We start from the raw sequence: 26920 nt of genomic DNA, 5'->3' as shown, positions 1-26920 counted from the left end.
GCTCTCCCCAGACCAGTCTTTGAAGGCTGTCGCAAAACAATAGCCATATGTCTACGACGGAAAGACTCTGTCCAATCTCTTCCTGCCATTCGATTCGCATGGCTAAAGGTTATGGGGCAACTAGTTGCGTTCAGCAAAATTGTATGCCGTTCTTCTTAGATCTTTTAAAGTTAAGTCATACAAGAATTGATCCAGTAATGTGATATATTCCACTAATTCTTTCTCCATTTCTTCGGTAAATAGGCCTACTGGCTTTATTGTGCCTAAAGACGTTGCAGATTCTCATTTTAAAAAAAGAAAAGAAAAATCCTTAATTCTCCTTATATCAGTAATGCGAATGCATAGGATACAAAAAAAATAAGATATTATTTAGACCCTTTATAAAAATATATTTCCAAATTTGGCTTATTCCATCAGTTACAGAATGCTTGTCACCTACGAGGGTAACTTGAAAACTTCTCGACCTATCTGTGATGAAGCTACATATTGTCAAATGTTAGGTTAGGTTAGCTTCATATATCTTTATAGGATTCCATACCAATCATTGGACTGATACCGCCTTATGTAAGGAGTGGTATTTAAATATTTTATGTAAGGAGTGGTATTTAGAATAACAATTTATCCCTCGTACATAAGTAAATATCAGGATTCTTGAGAATTCTTAACGTTAGAGGCTACATATGGGAACCAGTATTCGTAAAGTTTGCCGTCACTCTCTATTACAACGGAGTCTACATTCTTTTTTGATTGTTAAATCTAGATCAAATTTTATTCTTTTTCATAGAACAGAAGGGGCAAGAGTACGCACGCTTACCCTTGCCCCGTAGGTATCTGCGTACCCTTGCTCCCTCACTACACAATCGACTTTCCCGCAGTGGCGAAGGGTGATAGTTTTAAAAGGGTAGGCCCAATGTAATAAAATAATAATAATAATATTAAGCAAATTATTTGCTCGTGAATGGATGTTTGGTTGTTTCTGTAAGTTGTTTGTTCGTGTGTGTTAATGTTATGAGTATTTGTGCTTTGATATATCTATTATGTAAACGCTACAAATTACCCTGTATTTTTCCTTATATTGCGTATATTCAGGATGGAGTTTACACCAATTAACTTACTCTTTAAGGCATATCATGCAACGACAATGAACTTCGTAACCTTCTTAAAAACAAAACCTTGCATGCAGTCTATGGAAATCACATCCGAATGTCTACACATACAAAAACTTTGTTAAAATTAGAATCCTTGCCAAGAAGGTACAGCGGCGTAAGTATTTTGAATACATGGACTCAATTGGTGATTTTACTGTTAGCAACCCTAAACTCTTTTAGTCTGTAATTGAATCTAGATCAGACTCTTCGAGCATACCGGCAACAGTTCAAGATGAAAATACTGAAGCTAGTGGTGATCAAAGATCCGACCTCTTTAATAACTACTTCTGGAAGACATTTACTTACCTTCCCTCTACAATCTATCTTTCCCCCTCTCCGCCCCATCTCTTTGGACACCTTATCCAATCTCTCTACCACCCCGTGCGAAGTTCTGGCTCTCTTGCAATCGTTATCTCCATACAGATTACTTGGACCTGATAACATTGGTCCTCTCTTTCACAACAAAACTGCTTCAGTTATTGCGGTTCCTCTATCTATCTTATTCAACGAATGCTTCAAGGAAGGGTATTATCCCACCAGTTGGAAACTAGCTAACCTGTCCCCAATATATGTCATTACTTAAAGATCATGTATCCTCCTATAGGCCAATACCCCTTCTTTCTGTAATATCAATTATCTGCGAAAAAAATAATCGAAGACAGGCTACTTAAATTCATCTCATCCCACATTTCTCAGCACGGCTTTCTACCGAAAAGCTCAAGTCTCACAAACTTAAGTACTCTTCTTTTTTGTGCAGTCAAATGTATGAATAACAATACTCAATTTAGGTGTTATCTACTTTGATCTCACGAAGACCTTTGATTCTGTCAGTCATATTCATCTTCTCCAATAGATTTAATTTACATGACAAATTTCTCTCTTAAGTACCAGCTACTTGAGGAACCGTAAACAGAGAATTGTTCTTTCAGAGCGACTTCTAACCCCCAACCCGTGACCTCAGGGGAGTGTACTTGGGCCTCTGCTATTTGTCGTGTATATGGATAATCTCTATACGCAATTATCAGCTCAACCTAGTGGCCTTCTGCTTTCTGCTGACGATTGTAAGTTATACAGAGAAATATCGTACCTCAATGACACAATTGCTCTACAGGAAGACATAAATTACCTTAGGTTGGCGTGTAAAGTGGCACTTGAAACTCAATAATAAGAAATTTGACAGTATTACTATTACTTTGAAAAAGTCCCCTGTTCCCTCCACATGCCATGTCAACGATTCGCCTATCACACATTCTGCTAGTCATAATGATCTTGGTGTCATCTTTGATTCAAAACGCACATTCTCTGACCACATCTCATCAATACTTAAGAATTCAATGCGCATGTTGGGGCTACTTTATCGATTTACTGAACTATGCACTGTTTCGTCATTAGCAACTTTTTATAAAACTTTAATAGCGCCCAAGATCGAATACCGCTCTCCCATATGGGCCATGACAGGATCTACACATCTCTTCCTGAGTTGATTCTATGCTCAATCTCTTTATCGCTATAATCCGTTTCCGTATTCCTGCACTTCGAATATTATTTAAGAAAGAACTCTAGCGACATCTTAATATCCAGATTCCGGAAGTACGCAGAATTATCTCTGACTTGAAATATCTTCCTAAAATAGTTAATGGAAACATAAGATCGGAAATATTACCTCAGGAACTATCCTTACGTGTCCCTTCCCGCAAAACACGGAATACCCACCTATTCCATCTTGCCCTCCTAGGTTGGCAATTATACAAAAGTCTCTTTTTAAGAGAATATCATACTGTTATAATTACGTAACAACTGATGTGGACATTTTTTCGAGCTACCTGGTGTTTGAAAGAGCAATTAAACGAGTTTTGATGGAATAATATTCATTTTACACTCTTTTTCTGTTCTATGTTGTTGTTATTATTGTTGTCTTGTTTTTTTCTTTCATTGTTAACATTTCCCTGTGAAAAATGGCAAAGTTATGCTCAATCTGGGAATTTGTTCTTAAAATAAATATAAATAAGCAACAAAGCAAGTATTGTAAATTTCTTTTAGTCTGTAAATATGTGATTTCATTTAGTGAATACTCAATTTTAAATAGGCCACATTTTACAATAATATAATATGTATTTCACAAATTTTGGGGACTATGTAATCTCCAGGAACTCCCTCTGCCCCCGGGAGTTAGACTTAATATTATAACTGGTTATGGAGTGTGTATTTTCAGTTAATATACTGTATCTAACTTATTTTCTCTTTCATATTATACGAAACCTCCAGTTTCGTATTCACAACATTCTAAAACTTTCTCGTCTCGTCTCGTCTCTTAAATGTTTTACAAATTGTCGTGCACTGATAAAACACAACATTGTATATGCAGTATAACTTTATAAACGCAAACCAAATATGCTTTTGCGGGAAACAAGGTTCATATGTCTAGTCCGATAAGTATCTTTCGTCAAGTTTCTATTCTTAACAAAAATGTTACAGATTAAACTTTATTGTAAAGCGTTTGGTTAGAATGATCTATGAATGTTTTAACACGATACAATGGGTGATATCAATAAAACGGAGAAGTTACTCATTACGCCCAATTTTGAAGTAGTTACTCGCATTGGTATCAATAAAAAGATAACTGAGCACTAGTCGCCTCGGCTGATCTCGGAGAAGCCCCGCCCTTTTGAAGTAACCACACCTCTATTCTCGAGCCGAGTAACTACTCCGCGTTTGATATCAATAAAAATCAAAGACTCCTCTGTGATGCTAGTAACTTCTCCAAATTTGTGGAGCAAGCTAAATAGGTGACTCCGTGCGAAATATGGCAGAGTATATGATTGTTTTACTACGTAGAAAAACTTATAAACTGCATAGAAATGTTGGAAATGGAGATTACAAAAAGCATTATAAGTTTATGAAAGAAAATGTAGTGATTAGTACAACATTTTTAAAAGAGAATCAACCGAAATTCGGGGTGATGGACTACGTAATGATGACAAGATGCGGGTTTTCTTCAAGGGCGCCGATCCTGTGGGGGCCCGGGCTCCCCAAAACTCATGTGGGCTCCATATTGTATTTATGAATATACAATATTTGACATAATTAGAGTACAATTTGTCTTAAAATCCTGATATATATACCTTCTGCATCTGAATGCCCTGCCCCCCACAAATTTACAGAGAAATCGGTGCCCTTGGTTTTCTTCCGTTACGTGAGTGATCCGGGATTACAGGTCGGAATGTCAGGGGATTCTGGTGTGGCTCAAAGTACTGTCTATGACTACCTGAAAATGGATTGTTTCCGGAAGTGTGCGTAATATACAAACAGCAAAGGCAGAGTGGCAAGAACAATATACATTTCCGGGTGCTATCGGAGCACTTGACTATACACAAGTGGCATTAAAGAAACCTAGTATTTTGGAGAGTAATACGTTAATAGGAAGAGCTATTTCGTGGCTAAGCGGTTAGCGTACATGCCTTTGGCATAGGAGACCCGCGTTCGATTCCCGGCAGGAGCTCATGTGGTTTGGATTCCACGTTAATCAGTGGATTCTGTCTCATATAGGCACGCTACTGAAAAGGACGTTAAACTAATAATCAACTCAACTCAACGTTGATAGAAAGGGTGTATACATGAGAATGTATTTTGTTTATGTCAAGGCGAAAGGGGACACGCATGGTGTGGAAAACGCAATCAGATGGACGTGATTTATGACGTGGGTGGCTGGACTTTTTAAAAAAGAAAACAAAGGAGCCAAGTGTCTGATTTCGTTCTTAAAGCCAAACAATCTACAAAGACCTTGGACAACACGTGATATGCGCTTGTCGTGTTAATCTTGATATTGCTGGATTCCAATCAACATCCATCAGCTCACATAGGTTCATTCCCATGGTTTCAGTATTACTTTCTTCTTTCCCGTTTTTTAAATTTTTTCTTCTTTTTTATCTTTCTTTTATTCTCGCTCGAATATTAAAGATTCTCTTTTGAATTTGTGTCTCAGTCGTAGATGTATTTGATATTTCGGTGCATTTCACTGTAATTACCTTTAAAGTTTCGGCTTTCCTTCGTTTACTTTCTGGTAGCTGTGACTTCGAAAATACCACTGGAAACTCTTTTACAATATCCACAAATGCACTTTGATTGAAGCTATCGTTGCTACTTGCCCCTTCCATGGCTTTTAAGATACTACGCCATAGATTAAAAACAACGAAATGACTGCGCGATGAATGGGAGAAATGAGTAATCACTTCTTTTATTGATACGACTCAGTGCTACGTGCAGAGGAAGCGCGAGTAAACGTTCATAAATCTGGAGCAGACTAGACCTGAGTAGTGGCTTGTTTTATTGATACGAAATTGAGGAAGATTACTCCAGCTGTAGTTACTCCGATTCTCGAGCAGGACTTCTCAGGAGTAGTTACTTATTTTTATTGACATCACCCAATGTTGTCTCTTACAGATTCTCCAAAAGCTTTTTCGTAACGTGTCGAAAATCGAGTTGTGAGTTGTATACAGTATGCACAGTATGTATAAACTAGTCTTCCCTACGAGACAATAATATGTACATTATGTACAATATAGTTTTGCCTACCAGACAGTATTCTATATTTTCGTCTCAAACTCAAAACAGTTCTTGTTTTTAAATTTCCTATATGATTTTATGGAAATATGAAATAATAATGTTTACTTTGAAAACGTAAATCTTCTGTACTAAATAAAAGCTCTTAATATATATCATACTTCTCAAAGATAAGACACAAGCAGTGATGAAAACTTGAGAAGGAGTAGAAGTCTGATGAAGACACAGTTATTGTGTTGAAACTGTTACGTGATACTGTTTTTTTTTTAATATTATCACATAGCCTTGCTCAGTGTGTTATTGTGTATTAATATGTAACAATATCATATAACCTTCAAACTGTAACAAAAAACGTATAGTTATTAAATAATTCATTTTGGTCTGAATATTTTTTTTTTTTTTAGAAAATGGTCATTAGAGTAGAGGGGGCAAGAGTACGTGGGGGTAAGGATACGATTCCCTAAAATCAGGTGAATATATTCGCGTATGGTAATAATACGTCACGTGGAGTTTATGTTAATGGCGTCTAGAACGTAAACAAGTTTGAGTGTGCTGCGGAAAACTACAAGCTATCTACGTAATTATTTATGTTTTTCTAATAGTTTGATATAATATTGGGACATAAGTAGTTAATGAATAACTTACACAATTTTTTAACGATTTCAAAGTACTATAAAGCGTTAGTTTCTAACATATCCATTGTTTGACAGGATGGAGTACATTGACTTTCTTCCAACAGTTGGCTGTACAACATCACGGGAAAGCAGTGGCGAAGGGTCGTAAGAGGCTCTGAGGCCCGGCCTATCCATTTACTTTCAGAAATTATAATTTATAATTAATTTATTTTCCTTACACAAAATGTATGATAGTTTTATAAGTTGAACAAAAAAATATTTTTCGATAAAGAAATCGTGGTTAGCACCACTGCTGGAGGCTCACCGAGCAGTGTCTCAGGCGGCAGTAGAACTGCCGCCAAGCTACTCAGAAAATCCCACGAGAGAACGTGTTGGTAATAACCTACGAAAGAGACCGGCCTCAGCACTTATCGACTTTCGTTCCTACATAAAGCGTTTCTCTCGAGACCTTCGATTTCGATTCGATATGTTAAACAAATAAAGAGCAAGACAACGTGGGGCCTAATTCCGTACCAACATTGCTTAGTTTTACGGACTCTAATTCAACGCAAAAGCTGGAACAAGCAATTCTAAAGGTGCTACGCCTATTATCGCAAACTAATGTTCCTTTATTCCGTTACGTTGACGCAAACCTGTACGAAATCAGACTTGTTAAGTTCATTAGAATTGAGTAGAGAGTGTGTGTTTTTGAGATACTGCGAGTGACTTTTTTTCTTACATTTGCAAAAAATGAATGAGAGAAAATTCCAGTAAGTGGAGATTATGAATATAATATAATTCCTATTAAAGAACCCTTCATGTCAGTGGTCTTTTGAAAATTAATGTGTTATTAAGGAACGAAGACCAACACCTGTGTTGAAAATAGAGCAAACAGAGGTGTTGACATAAAAATAAGCATATGAAAAAATATTTAAGTCTGATTCTATTTTAAAGGAGAATTAAGTGAAATACAAAATGACTTGATTGAATGCTTGTTGTGTTTTCAACAATATAATTAAAGACGAAATTTTACAAACATCGTTCCCACCCGATCACGCCCAATTGAAACAATTAATTGCATTACGACTAATTAGATCAGCTCGGATTGAATAAGTGCTGTCGATGGTCTACAATTGCGTAAAATTCATGTGAGTTTGTCTTCTTGTGTTTCTGTAGTAAAATATTTATGTGCAGTGGCGTATTTACAATTTTGTTTCGGGAGAGTCTTGGCTAACTTGATACCTGGAAATGTGAAAATTTTGCAAGATATTTCATTTACTTTAATATATTAAATACAATTTCGGGGGATCTTAAGCCCAGAATCCCCCTTAAATACGCCACTGTTTATGTCTATCGATAATTTATTAATTTTACAATTATGTACTCGATCAAATATCGCATTTTATCTCGTATTGAGAATCTTCTGTTTGACGCGTGGTTTTGCGGTTGGGTGAGATGGTGTCACGACAACCTGTCGCAATAGGTTAGCATATTTTCTTTTTCTTCAACTGCTCGTTGGATAAATGGGTCGTGATGCTTGCATATATTATAAAATGTACATCGACTAGAAGGATGGGCGTCAAGGAGGAATTAGAATACCTCTTTACACATAACATATTCCTGATATATCTCTATAACAGACGGTATTCAGCAAGTATTACTGGAAAATATTGTAACATCAGGACACGCGGAGGATTTCTCAAAGATGGGCTTTCACACACAGACGCGTAAAGGAGGAGGAAACAAAAAACTATCTCTATGGAAGTTGATTTGAAATTAGTGTACAGCGTCCATTTGGATGAGAAGAAACAAAAAGATATATTCTGCCCTCTCTGTTCATGTGTACACACACGAATTGCAATGGCTGCAATGTTTAAAATATTATAGTTAATTTTGAAATAATAAACTTGTACTGGTTATTGCTCATATAACGGTTTTGCGAAGGGAATTGTGCCCCTTGAGAGAGATGGTGGTGATCCGTTCACTGATCGATGTTTGGGGCTCCCTTGCACCTTTAGACCAATTTCTGAGATAAATTGTTAGTTAAAAGGTTTCTGCGCCAAATTATAGTACAAACATAGGAAACAGTGATAATATAATGGTATATCATCAAAGGAAATACACGTATTAAAGAGGGAACACTATTGTGTGAAAGGCTGATTTGGACGATAGGGACGGCTCTCCCCACCTGAGTGGTAGCGTACTTTTGATCGAAAAGGAGTGCAAAAAATATGAAACAATGATCATCTACAATATTCATTCTAGAAAATGATGGTAATATCATAATATCGCACTAGAGGAAGAAACGTGACGGTTTAAAGCGTTGTGGAGCATTTTTTACATGTAAATATGAGAGATATGTAGTGCATAACTTTCATCCGAGACCAAAAACTATTTAAGAACACGCATTATAGCTTGTTTTGAAATGTTTTCATAGAGACGGTCATTTTTCAATGTGTCGCAATCAATCTACCTGAATGTACCTCGGAAACCTAAAAACATATTGCAACGAGAATGATGCATCCATAAGCAAAATTTAAAAAAAAAATCGCGAGAGTTTACCTAGAAAAAGCAAAAAAAAAAAAAAAAAAAAAAAAATGTCGCCAAACACGAGTAATGTATAAGTAAAATATAAATAAAGGATACCGGCATTATCTTTACGTAGTGTTCTTCATCTATCGTTTATCATGTTTAAAGCTGGCTTTTACCATTGGAATCGCCTTTGTGAGAGCTATAGGATTAGATATTCAAAATATTGAACATAAAATTTCTAAAACATTGAAGAAACATCTTTGGTTTATATTTCAGATAATTTTTCTTTTATAGATATGAAATGTACAAATATATAAAATACTCTGCTGAAGCTTTTGGTACATATATTAGAAATTTAGTGAATAAAATTTTTCGTGTATTTTCGAGTTCAGCCCTATGCTAACATACACCAATATACATTATCCCTTAAATACTTCTGTAACATGTGTATATGTACATAACACTTAAAATGTTGAAATAAATACATACTATTGCCTACAGCATAGATGAAATCCTGCATCGTAAATAAATACCTTTGTACATAGAGGTTTTAAGTTACTGTATATTAACTTACTCCAATATGGGAACAAGTAATTACTGGGGTATACCTCAGCGTAATTTTGGGTACCATGTTCCGTAATATATTTAATATGGAAAAACTCATTACGTAATCTTCACGGCGTGACGAAATATTGCACGCAACCGTAACCGAATATGTTTCACCCAATAAAAAAGATACTCCCATTTGTATCTACAATACATAAATACCGATGCCGTATAACACAACGTGGTAGACCTCTCCAAGTAACTGTTGTTACCAGTAAGGAACATAACGCTAGACCACTAGATTCTAAAATCAACATCATCGCGTCATATTCGCAAAGTATATACAATGTTGGAGGACAACGTTGTATGAGGTGGGATTAGCACCATAAACATTACAGTACAAGTTTTTGAGGTCAGCATTATCGAGTTGAAGGCAGCACTATCGCAAAGTATAAAAAACATGTATGTAAGAAAATATTTCATCGACTGGTAGTTTTGAAGGTCACTGTCTTATAACGTGGTGCTACTGTACCTTTTATGTACAAAAACGGATTTATCATTAGAAAGAATACACTTTTATCCAGGTATCGCTTATCATACTATATCATTACTGAATAGATAGTCATTACCGTATTTTCCCGGAACTGAATAAATAGTCAGTTCTCTGAACTGCTAGGGAAATTGTCAACAAAATGCTGAAACAGTCCTTAATTACTTTAAATGAAAAATGTAATTACCAAATTTAAATATCTAATCTTAACGAAATTCGAGATTTGACCATCCAATTATAATATTTCAATCTCACCCTTCTCTTTCTGCTTTTTACCTTCCCTTGTAGGGCAAAGATTTGAAAACAGCGAAAGAAATGTCTAATTATTTTAAATGAGAAATCCTAGATTTATCTCTAACCCTTAGAAATTCAAAGATATGGCCACCTACTTTTGTTATTCCTGCACCTTTCTTTCCTTCTTCCTCTTCCATTCCACTGTAGACTAAATATGAAAAAGCGCTGAAAGACATGTCTGAAGAACATGTATCAAATTTCATGACTCTAACATGCAGAAATTCCGAGATATGAACATTTTAAGATAATAATTGTTACCCTTCTTTCCGCTCTTATGAGTCGAATTCCGAAAATCCTTCCTTAGTGGCACCTTACATGGCAAAATCCTATACCTTCTTCATGTTTCAAATTTCTAGCTTAAGCGATTTGGCATAGACGTTGATCAATCAATCAGTCTGTCAGTGAGTCGGCCAGTCAGGATTTTTTTTTTTTTTTTTGTAGATTCTAAATGGAGATTACACCTTTGCTTTTGTTCCTCGCTGAAATTAGCTGAAGCCTCGCGTATGTCTTCTCTGTTTTCCGCCGCCAATACAATGTCCTCTTGCTACGTTTGGTCATAGAAGTAGTAATGTAATGAACAAGTAACATATTAAATAGTAATTGTAAGCACCAATCGCTACAATCGCATAGGACTAAAGGTGAACCAAGTATAGAATATTGTTTTACTTATATCAGGTCAATGCTGTCTGGAAAATACCGCTAGAACAGCGCGTCTGGTTTTGTGAACACTAGCGTATCTGAAGCTGCAGTGGGCAATTGTTGTCAATTGAAACCTAAATTAAATAGTTTGTGGAAAGGATATATCATGCCCCTTTTCCCTTACTCGATTTTCCTATATACTTATACTATGACAGTGTCAAGAGAGTGATTTCAGATTTAGGATCACTACTGCAAAAGCTATTGTAGCTTGTTACACAAACCTGGAGCCTTTGATGCATGTGGCGAATAGTCGGCCACGAAAAGCATAATAAGGGTCAGGGCTCCAAGGAAAGTGACACCTGCAGTGTTATAGAGAGCCGGCCAATTAGCAGGACAGAGAAATCTACCATCCCATCAGAGAGGTCATGACTTCAACTTGGCACGTTCAACTGTAACAACAGCCATTCGGAAGCGACCCGGCTGAGCTATGTTCATAAACCTGCTTACCCTACCGATCTCACACCATATTGCAGAACGGAAAACTAGTTGCAGGATACTATGAGAAGCACATGGCTGGAACCAAATGGCAAATAATCGTAATAATGAATGAAGCTTACATTTATCTCACGGCTGGGGTCACATTCAGGGTGCTGATATACCATGAGAGCGATGCAAAGGCCGCTACAACATTAATTGCCACTACTCGGAAAGTTCCCCTATGAGTTTACGGTTGTTACAGGATTCACGGTTTTCAGCTATGCAGTGAAATTACTGATATGAAAGGCTTTTAAAACTGTGCAAGAAAATGCAAGATATTTCCAGCAATTCATAATGATACTTATCTTTCGGGTTAATATTCCAGTGCAGACAGCAAGGATCCATGTGAACTGTCTTCAAGTTACATCAACAGAACATTTCTGTGTTTTCATTATGAAAAGGAACGGAAATTAGAAATTTGTGTCATTGTGTCAGAAGATATTTATATGATCATCTTTAATGTCAATCCAATGGATTGCTGCGGCTTTGTCCTGTTGAAGAGACATCTCCAACGTTTGCGCTCGCGAACTCTCGATGGTCTTCGCAAAGAGCACAGAGATGAGTAGGACCAAATCATGTTGTCATGCTAAGCTTCGATGTCAGGCGATAGTGCTGGAGATCAAAAGAACATCAGTGGTGGCGGTGAGGTTTCTCGTAAGAAATACTCTGTAAAATCGGTCTAGTTTAATCAAACGATGCTTTGTAAGTACGGGGAAGCAAAAGCATAAACTTTCAAAAGACAAAAGTCCGACAAGATAGTCACATTATTAAGTAACAATGAAGTGAATATATAGAATTCGTCATGGCTTTTACAGTCTGAAACGTTCGACTGTAACCACTTTATACTGAAAACAAATACTACAATATATTTGTCTACACCAGTATGTGGTGCTGACTTTTCCCTAATTATAAACTTTAATTTAGAAAGTAAAACAAAAAAGAGCCCGACGAAAGATGTGTCTTTCACGTCTTTCAAGAAACACTTATTTGCTTGAAAGGCGTGAAATAAAAATGGTGAACAATAGACAAGCATGGTTAAAGCCTTCGTTCTGAGGTTCGAAGTTTTTCCACCGTTCTGTAGTTTGTACTAGTAACGAGGGGAAAAATAAGAAACTCAAAAACGAAAATATAAACTTGAAAATAAATAATTCAAGATCTGATATTTGAATGTAGGATATAGTTCCTAAGAATTCTATAAACACCTTAGAAATAATATAATCTGGATTCCGGCGTACAAGCTCGAGTTTAGAAGCACATATGAACACTTTAAAGATAACATTTGCCGTAATCAGCTTTGAACTCGCGAACACAGAAACCATGAACTCTTCATTTTTGTCCTATTCTGTTTCTTTCAGTATTACACAAACTATTACAAATAAACAATTTTATTCCTTTTCGATTCGTGTTTTCTTCTGATTGTCAGATATGGTTTATTTTACGTAAAATAATACAAGAAGTGTCCTAATGAAAAGGTGCGAAATGTTGTAAAACCAAACCGATTAAAATAAGAGTTTGCCGCTTTGAGATACCGTAGTGCGACATATCTTCAAGAGGAATAGTGTCCGGCGTGGTTTTACATAATCATGGGCGCCTCTCACATGACGTAAGAAGGAATCAGGTAGTTGTGTGTTCCGTCCAATTGATGCGGCAGTACGTGTGAGGAAATCATTGTGTTAGCATTGAAAAATTCGACGCTTGAGCAGCAGGGAGGTGTTATCAGATTTCTGACTGCAAAAGGGGTTAAACCTTTCGATATTCATCGGGAGGAGGTGGCCGTATACGGGGGAGATAGTGTGTCCGAAAATTCAGTGAGAAAGTGGCGTGCCCGTTTTCGTGAAGGTCGGAGAGTTTGAGTTATGATCCAAAACCAGGCCAGGCAAGTTCAGTGAGAGCAGCTTGCGCCGATTTCCATCTGCTTGATCAGCTAAAAAAAATCTCAAAGGGAAGCGCTTGAATTGAAGGACATAGTGAAGGGCTGGTTGCTCTCACAGCCACAGGAATTCTGGGAAAAGGAAATCTTTCGGCTCGTGAAATAGTGAGATAGTTGTGCTCAGGCCTCTGGTGATTAATTTTCAATAAGGACTTCGGTGATACCGACAGTGTCGTTTCGTGCCTTCTGATCATCCCTCATACCTTGTCACAGCTTCTGCAAAGTTTAGAAGCTATTTCCAAATATATGATAATATCACACCCAATTATAACTGCTTTTGTAAGACAAACCAAATCCGTGAAATGAATTGAAGACTGATGATCACAAAATTGTTAAGTGATCGGATATTGTGATCACTACACATACCGAGATTTTCTTACTTCAATAGTATGTAGGACTTGTAATTAACCAAGGTACATGTTCACTATTCACTAATTGCTATTATTGCAATAAAGTCAACGAATTCCATATCTACTACATACAACTTGAATACATGTTGTAACGTGAATACACTTTTTTTTTTCAGGATAACTATATGCGATTTTCGTAAATTATATTAAGTTTTGAAGTAGTTCAAAATAGTTGCGAAAGCAAATCTAATCATCGTAACATTAGTAAACTGACAAGTGACTAACAGCAGACGAAGTAACATAGTGACATTAAGTAACAGAGAAGAAATGCCGAGCATTTATGCTTTGATATAAGAAGAAAGTAAATAGATAATATGTTCAGAGAAATAAAGCGACATGAGGAGAAAATAAGTAAAATAATCGTGATAAAACCAATATCAGAAGCGACAACTTACGAGAAACATCTCAGCTGAAAATTTATCCTTTCAGTATTAAATCAAAACGACAAATAAAAAAAGCAGTGTCTTTATCTCATGCTCCTTTGCCTTTCAGATAGTACTTTTCTTTCTCCTATTATTTTCATGACTCATCTACCTCCTTTCTCTGTCTTTGAATCTTCCCTTCCGTCCCATTCGCAGGTTAGATTACCTTGTTTGAAACTGAGCTATTGAACCTGTCTTTGAAAGAAGGGAATTGAAACTGAGCTTTAGCAAGAGATGGCAGGTGCTCGAAGAGAGTGAGAATGGGAGATTAAAGATCTTCGCAAGTTCTCTTCTTCTCTTGCTATTTCCAGTTTCCGTACAAGAAAGAAGATTTTTAAAAATTAATTAAGGTCTGAGAAAGAAAGTAGTATTTTCTATGATCCGAACAGACCATTAATCTGAAACGACTTCATCAATCTAGCTAGAGTAGCTCTCCTTCTTTTAATTTGTTCTTACATCTACTCGTAATTTACGTTTTCTACAACGATCACCCTCACACTCAGAATTAACTGGCTGCCTATCTTTTCGATTTTATTTAAGTAGATACTACTATCATTGAGATAACAAAAAACTATATTCTAAGAAACAAAATGTTGTACAGTCAAAAGCAAAAGTAATTCCTCTGGCTGCTTTAATTCTACTGCATCGCGTTCAGGTTTTTTTTTTTTTTCTGGTATCACAAACGCCTAGACAGATGCTATTCAACTTTTACGTAACATTTGAATTTGAAGATGACAGTTGGTAAGCCTGTGAAGCCTCTCACAATTAAGAAAACATTCCTTTTGTAGGACAGTATTTTTGCCCCTTGTAGCAGGGGAAGGTATGAGTTGTAAATCTTGGTAGAATAATAAAATGTATTGAGTTTACAAATACGGTTTATGCAACACATGACACAAACAGTGTAAGAAGCAGGGAGAACCGAAAAAAAGAAAAAAATTACATGTTAAGTTCCACATGACAGAAATATAAAAATTACGTGAATGTTTACAGTTTATCGCAGGAGTAAAGCACGGAAATATTTTTCGTAGTGAGTATTCTCCAGACAGCTGCTCCATATTGGAATTTTCATCAAGTACACTTTTCTTTCTTTTCGTCCAGGAAATAGCTCTAAAATATCTGTTACATTTTAGATCAGGGTTTACCCTGTTATTTTTCTTACTCTTTTGCAAAAATAATAATACAAGCCAACATTAAGTATGATTCTAAATTAAAACTAAAGTTTTGTTCTAGATTTTTCTTCCATTAAGGGCCTTCGCACACTAGAACACTTCGTGTGTCGAACACGCGCCATAAATTTCATTTTTGTGGCAGGCTTGTCGTGGAGTAATCAATTCCCATTTGTTACAATGGATGTGGCCCGAAACCTTCGCATACTACACGACAAGCGTGACACTGTGGCAGACTTGTTGCGGGAATCCGCCACCTGACACAAGCTGAGACCTTCGCACACTAATCAATTCCGTGTGTCGAAAACGTGCCGCAGCGCTAAAATTTCTTTTCCGCAATCAGATACCGGTACTCATTCTGCACGATGAACTCAATGGAAGCTTTCAACACTGACGGTTCCATTGCAGAAATTCAGATACAACCTAGTATATGGAAATTCAGCAGTAATTCCTATAGCAACAGAATTGAAAAGACGAAAGTATGGGGAAAAGTGTCTTGTGCATTCCATAGTGCAGGCCTGTCCATGAATTGGCTCCCGGAGCCAAAGCGTGAGCGAGCATGAGCGAAGATAAGAACAGGTGAGCACAGGTGCTGCTAGCTTCGCTTCTTCCACTGCATCCGATAAGTGTTGCCAACCACACATGATGACAAAAAACCTATGGCCAAGCCTGGCCAGAAATTCGCACGATGATAAGCATTGAGCAGACGCAAGCGTGAAATGTGCAGGTGTGCTCTCCCCCTCCCCATTTCGAAAGCAGTGACGCGAAAACACTGCAGGAAATAAAATTGGTATGTTTTTTGGTCGAGGAAGACGCATGATAGAGGTTACAGTTAACGTTGAAGTAACTAACAAATGAACAAGAAAGAAAGAAAGAAAGAAAGAAACTAATATTAAACATGTCATCTTACAGACGTAAAAACGACTGCAAAAATCGGAAACGAATTGTTTCAGACCTTTTTAGTTTGCTTACACAATTTGTAACGTTGTATTCCATTAGCACTCGGTCTGTAACTTGTCACTTGCTTCACGTTTGCTGAGTTGTAAACGCCTTTCGTTGCTAGATTGATAGGAGAACGACGGGAGGTTGAAAATAATAATAATAATAATAATAATAATAATAATAATAATAATAATAATAATAATAATAATAATAATAATAATAATAATAATAATAATAATAATAATAATGCGTATTATTATTATTATTATTATTATTATTATTATTATTATTATTATTATTATTATTATTATTATTATTATTATTATTATTATTCGGACCAAAGAGGGATGAAAATGGGGATTGGAGGAAATTCATAACTAGGAATTGCATAGTTTATACCGCTCACCTAACATTATTAGGGTTATTAAGTGTAGAAGGCTCAGGTGGGCAGGCCATGTAGCCAGAATGGAAGAAATTAGAAACGCTTTCATAATTTTAACTGAAAACCCGATTGGAAGAAGACCACTAGGAAGACCTAGGCGTAGATGGGAAGACAATATTAAGATGGATCTTGCAGAAATAAGAGTACAGAGTAGAAACTGGATCCAGTTGGCTAAGGACAGAAGTTAGTGGAAATATTTTGTAAACGCGGCATTGAACCTTCGGGTTCCATAGGCCATAGAGTTAGTTAGTTATTATTATCTAAAAGAAATGTTCAAATGTTGTTAAGAGACAATTACACAGAAGAACTGAGTTCCGACTAAACACTAATTTGCCGAAAGGAAATTCCAGTGCAGTCCAGCCTACTTTAAGCGTTATCCGTGCAACCCACGTTTTATGTTCAAGACATTGGGAATAATTGTTCGTATCATTCAGTTGGAACGTTTCCTTCCGAATTTACGCTATTACAGTAGCCCTACGCTATTACAGTAGGCCTACGCTATTACAGTAGGCCTATAACATTGTGACTTTCAAAATCAGTCAGTAACTATCGAAGAAAGACAAGCGTGTAGCTTCAGTCGTTGAAATGATTTAACATTCTTTTTCACTTTTAACAAGCCACCGGCAAGCAACCAGCCAGGGACAATACATTTTTCCTTATTAAAAAGACACTCCTTGTTAAAAAAAAAAAAAAAAACTAATTGCAGTCACTAACGGTCACTCTTAAAAATGGAAAACCTCTTTGGCTCTCTTAATATTTTGTTTGCTTCTTTGCGATCAAAGTAACTTTAAAAGTGGAGTAAGAAGTACTATTCTTCCTATTGATAGTGTAATAGTGGCTTCTAATCTCCACAACCAACCCCTTGCTAAGCCTATTCGTACACACATACATGCATAAGCTAATTTTCTGGAGATAATACTTAGATAATTACAAACAAGTGTTACAGTATTTTTTTCGTATCAACAGATTATCTCTTTTCCTAAAAAGCGAAACAACATAATATAACAAACCCACACTCGGATATAACAAACCCACATCCTTCTTTAACAAAAGGAAAGGAAAAAGAAGAAAAGGAACGTACATAGTTTATCATTTGATTGCTGTTACAAGTTTGTATTGTCTATAGTTAACGGTTACCACATTGTAAAAACACACTTTACACTAAATGGCAATCAGTTACCATACACACTTTTTTTTTTGGTAAGCTAGTGATTACCGCCAAGGTTGACAACACTTCCGCTCCTCTAAGGACGAAACCCGAAGATCCACGAAGCACGAACAATGATATTTGCCCGTAGAATGCTCGTGAGCGTTCACGAGGAGAGTTTCCACTATCTGCTCTCCGTGGGCAGGGCTGCCATAGTGGATTCATTGATATGCCATCGAAAGAGAAGAATCGTATCAATAAGTACACTGCATGTTGTCGTTTTTTTATATTTTCCAAAATTCGGTACAAAGCCAATGAACTGTTTGGTGGAAATTGTACATAAAACTACATTGTTTATCACTTCACTTTACTATTTTAAAATTTAACATTAAAAATAGCACAAATAACCAGATATTCCCATATATATTTTACACATTCACTAACTGCGAACCCCCAGGCCAATATGTAATTTTAAACATTTAGTTATTTGTTATATGTTCTGTGTATTTAATATGTATACTGTACAATAATATGAAAAAAATGTTTTATAAGCACTTAGACATAACGCTGATGCCTCGTGGCACTCCACTGACTAGGTTCCAGATTTAATCCGCGGCTCAAGGGAGACTGCAAACTCCATGCCACATATGTAATTCTTATGCATGTGCGTTACCGTTAAAGACGGACACAAAATTAGAACCCTATTCGTACTGTGATGAATAAATCTGTCAATTTTATTTGAGTTCAATTTATAACCTACTCCTTTTATTTTAAATAGTATATTACTAATCTGAGAGCAAGTAAATTATGAATTACTTCATTTATTCAAATTCACGTAACAAGGGGGGCTGTACAGAAAATCTGACCTAGGGTCTGAAAGTCTCTAAATCCGCCGCTGCATGTAGTGAAGGAAGTACAAAGGAGGTGTAGTCCACATACAACTTATATATGCATAACATTATGCCGCAAATATTAACGCAAACAACAAACTTTCCTGGTCTGAATCCATTCTTGTTCTGGCTAAAAAGTATCACATTCCCACCCAACTTGAAGTTAGATCTAGCGTCTGTAGCGTTGCAGGTGTTTGTCGAATATCAGCGACGCGACGACACAGGCTGTGGCGTAGCTTCGACACACGAAGTGGCGTAGTGTGCGATAGCCCTAATAAAATATAGAAAGAACTTATGTCCAAAATTAACTATACCTGTAATCTAAAGAATGTAGCAAGTTTCTATAATAATGTAACTATACCAGCATTTGTGTCTCTGTTCATTGGTCTGTTTTTCTCACCATAATTTTCGAAAACACATTTTAGCTGGGTACATGCCTTCCTCCAATCTTTGAAAGTACTTTATTGTTTGATGTTACAAGACTCCATCAAGAATAGAAGAGTAGAAGGGAATAAAAACTATCTCATGTTGCAACTTTTTCATTTGGAAAACCGTTCTCTTGTGGGAAATACATAGAAATTATTTGCATTCGAAAAAACGTAGTCGTATTGCATACTTTCTTTAGGATATCCAAATTATACCTAATGGTTGCAGTTGCAATTCATCATTGATAATTTGGAAAAAGGGGAACATTTTCCCAAATTTCGAACTTTAGTTATTGAAGTAATATGTTAAGAAAATAATTTCTTTGATAACTTTCAGAAAAATAACTCGATTTTGATGGGATATAGTATATACTTTCTTTCAGGGTTTCCAATCACCTTACTGCATGAGTTTAAAGTCTGTCAAGAATTTAAGGGTTAATTTGTAATGAAAAGTAAATGTGTTCCACGATACCCTTTGATTTTATAGCCACATAGTATATATTTCCTTTGAGCTTTCCAATGATTCCCACTAGATGCACTTAAAGTCAGTAAAGAATAAAGGATGGATTTACTTTAACGATCAAAAGCATGTTCCACGAAAAACACATATTCAGTTTTTGTAAAATATAGGATATATAGGCTTTTCAGCCTATATTTGAAGGTTTCCAGTCATCTCCAATGCTTGGGGATAGAATCAGTCGGGGATGAATGAATGAATTTAACGTCCTCCCTGAGATTTAGAAAATATGTCTTATGATAGATTTCGTAAAAATAATTTCGTGTTGATAGTATAGTTGAATCTGACATCGAAGTCTCATGGCTTGACGTGAGTGATGGAGTCAAACTTTAATAGGCTGTAGCCTTACTGTGTCGCATGAACATGCTAGTTCAACTGCTTTGTTCTAGGTCAGAAAGCGATGGCGCAAAGGGTGGTTCCGTACTTCTTCAAACTCAGTTTGATCTTGGGCCGTTGATGTTGCTTGCAATCTTTTACTCCTAGCTTTTGGCTAGTCAATTCTTTGTATTCTTGCTCCGTATGACGATCATTTCTTCAAAGTTCTAGGATGACAATCAAAATCTCTAGCAGTGTGAGACAACTTCTCGTCATTAGCAGCACAATCAATAGTCTCGTGAACGAGAGTCAAATCCAAAGAGTTTAAGGTTAGCAAATGTTCTGTTCTAGCCTTTATTCTGTTTTCCGTATGAATCCTAGGGTGTTTCATATTTCCTATTACAGCACCCTCCGGGTTGAAAGTAGACATGAAAGTAAGCGAACAAGTTTATTACACCAAAGTTGAAAGCTGCATCCTTTCCGAGTTATGAGCGCGGGAAAATACAGAAAAATGAACTTTGGACATTAATAGCGCAAAGGCTAGTAGTGTGGTGAATTTTAGAGGACCAGAATTTCAATGAGACCTGTGTTGTCAGACAATACCAAGTTCAAGAGTATGGGGAAATTTGATATAGAATTTCTCAAATTACTTCGAGATCTCATAGATAATTGTGGATTGAATGGGGCAGTATTTATTAAAATCTTGCGTAATTTCGCGAAAATCTTGAGTTTGGCATTTTTCAAAAATACAAATATGGTTTCCTCTAAAGTTCACAACACCACTTCATCTAACACTTTTAGTCTTTCCGCTATTAATGCTCAAAGTTAAATTTTCTACGCTTTCCTCCGCTTATAACTTCGAAAGGACATCGCTTTCGACTTGGGTTTAATAAATTTTTTTGGTTGTTTTCGTATGTACTTTCCACCCAGAAGCACTGTAATAGGAATTATGAAAAATCCTATCCAGAGCCGAAACTAGTGATTTCGGCTCCCGGGCGAACTAGAATTCGGCGCCCCCTACACTCACCACACCAAGCTTTTCCTTCTTTTTTTTTTACTTAAGAAAAACGGTAGATATTCTTATACTACACTGAATTTTTATTAAGTTGCTTCGGCAGACCATTGCACCAGCCAAAAGCAATCATTACGCATTCTTTTACAACTAAGAGCGGTTTTCAAGAGACGTATTTTGGACTTTCTGTTAAAGTTGGCAAAAGTACCTTTGGTTGTACACAAATCCACTTGAAGAACGGTCACGGAAATTTACAACTATTGGTAACATTTCATACCATCGCACAGTGGGCCAGAATTAGAATCTGACTGGAAAAAAGTAGTTTTGGCAACGACGTCTAATCTACATTCGAAAAGCACAGTTGTGTTAAGTAATAAATAAGGTTTCTTGCTGCGTATCAGTAAACACGGATAACAGCATATAGTGGCGGCAGCAGCACTTCAAAATTGATAGTTCATTATCTGTTTTATAGCGCGCTGAATTGGGGTAGTATGAACGTAAGGTTTGCGGTTTAATTGCGCATGCGAAAAGGCAACGAACGATCGCAAAATAAGCTATGAGTAAAGGTATGTATATGTACTTGCTGTTTGACTAAAGATTTGATTGATTGGTTTACGTTGCTGTTCTGTAGAAGCATTTCTAGAGAGTCGAAGTATTCACGTATTGAAGAACTGCTATTGGAAATTGAAATTGAGATTTAAAAATGTACGTTCATGTCTGTATTGAGATCTTTCGTCATGATGTAGTTTGATATATGTATTTCGAAATACAGTTGTGATCTACTGCCCGTTCTTGCCCGATTTTTATATTTATCGTCTTTTCAAAGTTAGGTGTAGCGAGCCGGACACGCTCTTCGTGACGTGAAGAACCTGTACGAGGTATTGCGTTCTAAACCATCACTTTATAATTATGATACGAACAGTTATGGAATGTAAATTCTTTCTGTGGATGTTCTTCGCAGTGTGAGAGTGACTTTAAGTGCCTTCAAAGTGATTTCGAGAAGCGTTGGAAGCTGTGTAATAGAATGACTGATAAATTTTTATCCAAATAAAATGATTGGTTGGAACTTGGAAGGACATATTAAGTTCTCTGATAAAGTATTTACTGGTTTCAAAACGATCTCTTGAAGCCAAGAGCATAGGCCTTTGACAAGCAAATTAGGCAGACCTAGTAAACTCTTCGAAGATCCGGAAACAAAGTCGAAGAAAAAACTTGTACAACCACTCGTTACAAAGCATTCTGAGTAAAAGCTGGTGTTGGCTACCCAATGTTCATTGAGAGCTGCTGGAAAAAGAGATGCCGCGGTTGTATTAGGAGAAATCACTCAAACGACACCTAAGGGAGCAACGAAAATCAAAAAGACTTATCATTCGCCAAAATTCTCTCAAACACTTATTCTCCGGATGAAGTCGTGGCACTTATTATAGATAACAACTTAACAAAAAGACAGTATGCAAATTTGAGACTAGGTGCAAAGGCAGAACATTGTGACATATATCCGTCGTATAAAGTGGTGTGGGAAGCAAAATTAAAGCGTTATCCCAGAGAAAAGAATATTATAGTAACTGGCACGTCAGCCGAAGCTAATTTACAAGCAATAGTAAATCAGACAATTGAGCGCATCGTGATTTTAATGAAGATTATATTAAACAGTGCATCAAAGATGGAGACATAATGAAATTAGTGTGTGAGTGGGGTTGCGATGGAAGCAGTTGTCATAATGTATACAAGCAGAAAGTTCAAACAGAAGATAAATTGAACTAGTGGCTCAGATATTTTTGCTATCTCCTTCGTTCCCTTACAGTTGTATTCAACATCAGATAGGGAGGTTGACAAAGCAATTTTGTAGCAAAATCCCTAACCATCGTCGCCTAGATTTTGTCGACCAATTAAATTATTGTACCAGAAAAGAGAACTGAACTGTCGAGAAAAGAGGTATGTTCAATGGAAACGCAAATACGTAATGTAAAGCCTACTGATGTACCAATTCAGGAAAAGGAAGTAAATGATATCCCTAAACTTGTGTTCACAATGGTGAATGGGAAGATGTGAAACTCTGTTACAAAAACTTCCTCCTCAAACGTACTCCTTGAAGGCACTTAAAGTCACTCTCACACTGCGAAGAACATCCACAGAAAGAATTTACATTCCATAACTGTTCGTATCATAATTATAAAGTGATGGTTTAGAACGCAATACATCGTACAGGTTCTTCACGTCACGAAGAGCGTATCCGGCTTGCTACACCTAACTTTGAAAAGACGATAAATATAAAAATCGGGCAAGAACGGGCAGTAGATCACAACTGTATTTCGAAATACATATATCAAACTACATCATGACGAAAGATCTCAATACAGACATGAACGTACATTTTTAAATCTCAATTTCAATTTCCAATAGCAGTTCTTTAATACGTGAATACTTCGACTCTCTAGAAATGCTTCTACAGAACAGCAACGTAAACCAATCAATCAAAACTTTAGTCAAACAGCAAGTACAGCGGGGGACAGTTCTAAATGGTACAGCCATATGGAGATTTACGGCTAAGGTGCTCCACCAACTGAGTCCGAAGCATTTGCTGGGGAGTATGCAACCAAATTAGCTGTAAAGGAAGGCGGGTGGCATAATCGCCAGGAGCTGAAAATTCCCGTACACTTGGGCGAAATTCCCACTACTGTCTACAGTATCATTTCTCCAAAATGAAATAAATCTTAGACGTGTAGTTCTTAAGGCAAACATATTACTTGATATTTGTTCTATTTGTGGAGATAAGTTGAAACAAAAAATTGAAGTCCAATCCTGTTGCTGTTGGAATGAACACTCTTTCTGTCGTTTGATCTGAAATGACTTTGCAGAGTCTGAATAAATGTTCTGTCACTTCAGGAGGGTAGGAAGAGCGGATACCCCCCCCTCCAGCAGTATGAAAACACATACATTTAATCAAATGCTTAGTGAGAGTGAGCCCATTGGTATAGCACTTTTATGATTTCAATCTTTGCTCCCAAGCCATCTTATGTTATAGCTGATGACTTTGGAAAACGAGAGATGCAAATATGATGAAACAGAGATACAGTCACATGCACAAATTTAGAATTTGAGACAAAATGATCGGATAGCATCCATATTTTGTCGAAAATTTTGATTTGGTAAGTAGACATGTAAAAGCTCACCCAAATCTGAGAGCATCCCACTACCAATTGTTGAATTCAAGTGAAGAACTCAGTTGAGAGCATCAGATGATTACGGAGGGGGAGAAACATCTTCAGATATGGGAAACAAATAATGAAAAAATGGACTGCTCTGAGCAGGACTCGAACCAGGAACCTTCTGATTATTAAGCAACGACTCTACTCACTCATCCACGGATCCACACTGAACGCTGGGCAGTCATACGTCAGAAACAGAACGTTTGTTACTTATAAAACGTTTTTGTAAGGGGGAAAGCTAGGTCGACCGCGAGGGTGAATCAGTGGTCACGATGATAAGCAACCGAGTTTGTTTTTCGAAGTCCGAAAAAGTGAGCCTAGATCCGTCAAAATTCCCGCAGATCTATACACAGGGAATTGCATGTTCCCGCCGTTCTTTATATAGACACTAGCTACAAATCGTACTGTCATCCGAGCGATGTGAAAATGTAAAAACAAAATCAAACTACTTTTTTTAGATTAATATTGATTGCACACCTCATGCACAGTTCCAATATGCAAAATCAACGAGGGATGTAATGGAGGGTATACGCAGGTATACGGCGTATACCCACCTCTAATTTTTAGAAACTATCGTATAGCCACCTAACATTTAGGAAGTACGCGGGGATACGCTACATTTGATCCATAGTATAGCCACTTCATTGGAACAAGCAACAATTGCTTTTCATGTACTGCATTTCAAAAAAAAAAAAAAAAAATCTCACTAAACAGCTGGTCGTCATGTTGTTGCTGCGAATTATGTCTAAATTCTTTTAAAATGTTTTCGTTTTCAGGGATGTAGGAATCGAATTTTCCGAGAATATCTTTATAATGGAAAACAGCATTCTGAATGTGCAATGCTTTTAACTCGAAATGTTACATTGTGTTGTCCCACTTTCTGAAAGCTGACCTCTGGTATTATATTATAATGTTTGTATTGGGAACTCTTTTGTTTCTAAAGATCAGCGACAGATAAAGTTAAGGCCTCTTTCACATTATCCGGCGATTTGCCGGATCTGTTTCCGGCTGTTTGCCGGATCCAGTTTCGGCCCCTTTCATATTATCCGGCGTTTTGCCGTGGATGAAAAATATGCGAGCAGGGTTACTGTGCAACTGAAGAAACAAAACTCTGTGACTCTTGTCGTGTTGTGGTGGTTGTAATGGACAGACGCAAAATGTGTTTTCTACTCGCCTTGTTAAGACATAGGCAGAAAAAGAAAAAACGTCAGAGACACATATGGGATCACCCTTTCTTTGAGAAACGGTATCTTGAAGGAGATTTTTCTATACTGTTTCCACAATTAAGATAAGACGATGGAAAATTCTTTAATTGCTTTCGTATGTCTATCGTATCTTTTGATGAGTTGTTGGATCGTGTACGGACCCAGCTGCAGAGGCAGCATTCAAAATTTATGAACTTTATTCAACCTCCAGAAATGTTGGCTGTAACATTAAGGTAAGATAATTTGTACTTTTTATACACATAGATGACGTTAATTTTAATGTAATTGAATAGATGGTTGAAGAAAGGATCTGAGTCAATTTTGTGTAGTCATAAGATATTGAAGAAAAAACATGTTAAAACATTTCACTACAATATACGAGACGAAACACTCAACACAAGAAGTTAATTCCTTTATCAATAGTACCTTACATATATTCGCAGCTGAATTTCCAAGGTGATGAATCCAGGTCGCTTCTGCAATCAATAGAATAATGTGGCCAGTAGCGGATCTAGCCTGGGGCTAGGGGGGCCTAGGCCCCCAGTTTTTTGAGTGACAAAAATAATTTAACATATTATTTATATATTTTTGTAAGTTTATAGTAAACTCATGATATATCTATGATAGCCTGGGTTATGGCAGCCCCCCATGTTTTCCCTTCTAGATCCGCTACTGAATTTAGCCTAAATTAGTAATAAAAATAATAATGTATGGCTAGGCAGAGTATAAGATATCTATAACATTTTTCTCGGGGCCCCTGTTTCCTTGTGATAATTTCAAATTCTAAGGGAGAGGGGAATAATTTCACGCCAAAAAGTTTTTTTTTTTTTCAAAGACCATTGAAAAGGGGACTTTTTTCTTGTCTTACAGCCGTAAATTGACCTTGAATATACTAATTCAAAACTTCGGAATCAATTCATCCAATTTGTTTTAATTCTAAATATAATTTTCTCCCCAATTCGTATTTTTGAGTTAGAAATGTTAGGCTCGGCCATTTTGGATGACTCCTCAGGGCAAAATAAGTTTCCAATCGAAAAAAAAAAGTCCAAACTTGTTGAAAGTAAGCAAATATTACAGGATCCTCAGATTCGACCGTAAATTGACCTGCAAAAGGCAGATTGGAAAGACGGGTAGCAACCTCTTTTTTTAAAAATTTTTGAATATTTTCTTAGAAAGACCTTTTAACACATTTTAGGTCATATTTTCCCCCCTACAATTCGTATTTTTGAGTCAGGACCGATTATCACGACTAAGTTACGATTTTGGTAACTTTCGGTCCACTCGTATGGTCCGGAAGTGTTGAGGAGGGAGGAGTAGGTGTAGGGTCTATATTCAAGTGGTAACATTGAACTTGTTCTGTTTTGACATAACGATGATACACTTTTCACTCCCTCTTTGATCCAAATTCAAAGTTTGCCAACTGGATACACTTTGAGTGAGGCAATACGGGATCGAGCCAGTTCCTTTC

Source organism: Thermobia domestica, chromosome 9 (genome assembly GCF_964235325.1).
Source record: "Thermobia domestica chromosome 9, izTheDome1.hap1.1, whole genome shotgun sequence".
NCBI lineage: Eukaryota > Metazoa > Arthropoda > Insecta > Zygentoma > Lepismatidae > Thermobia > Thermobia domestica.
This window is presented reverse-complemented; position numbering follows the sequence as displayed.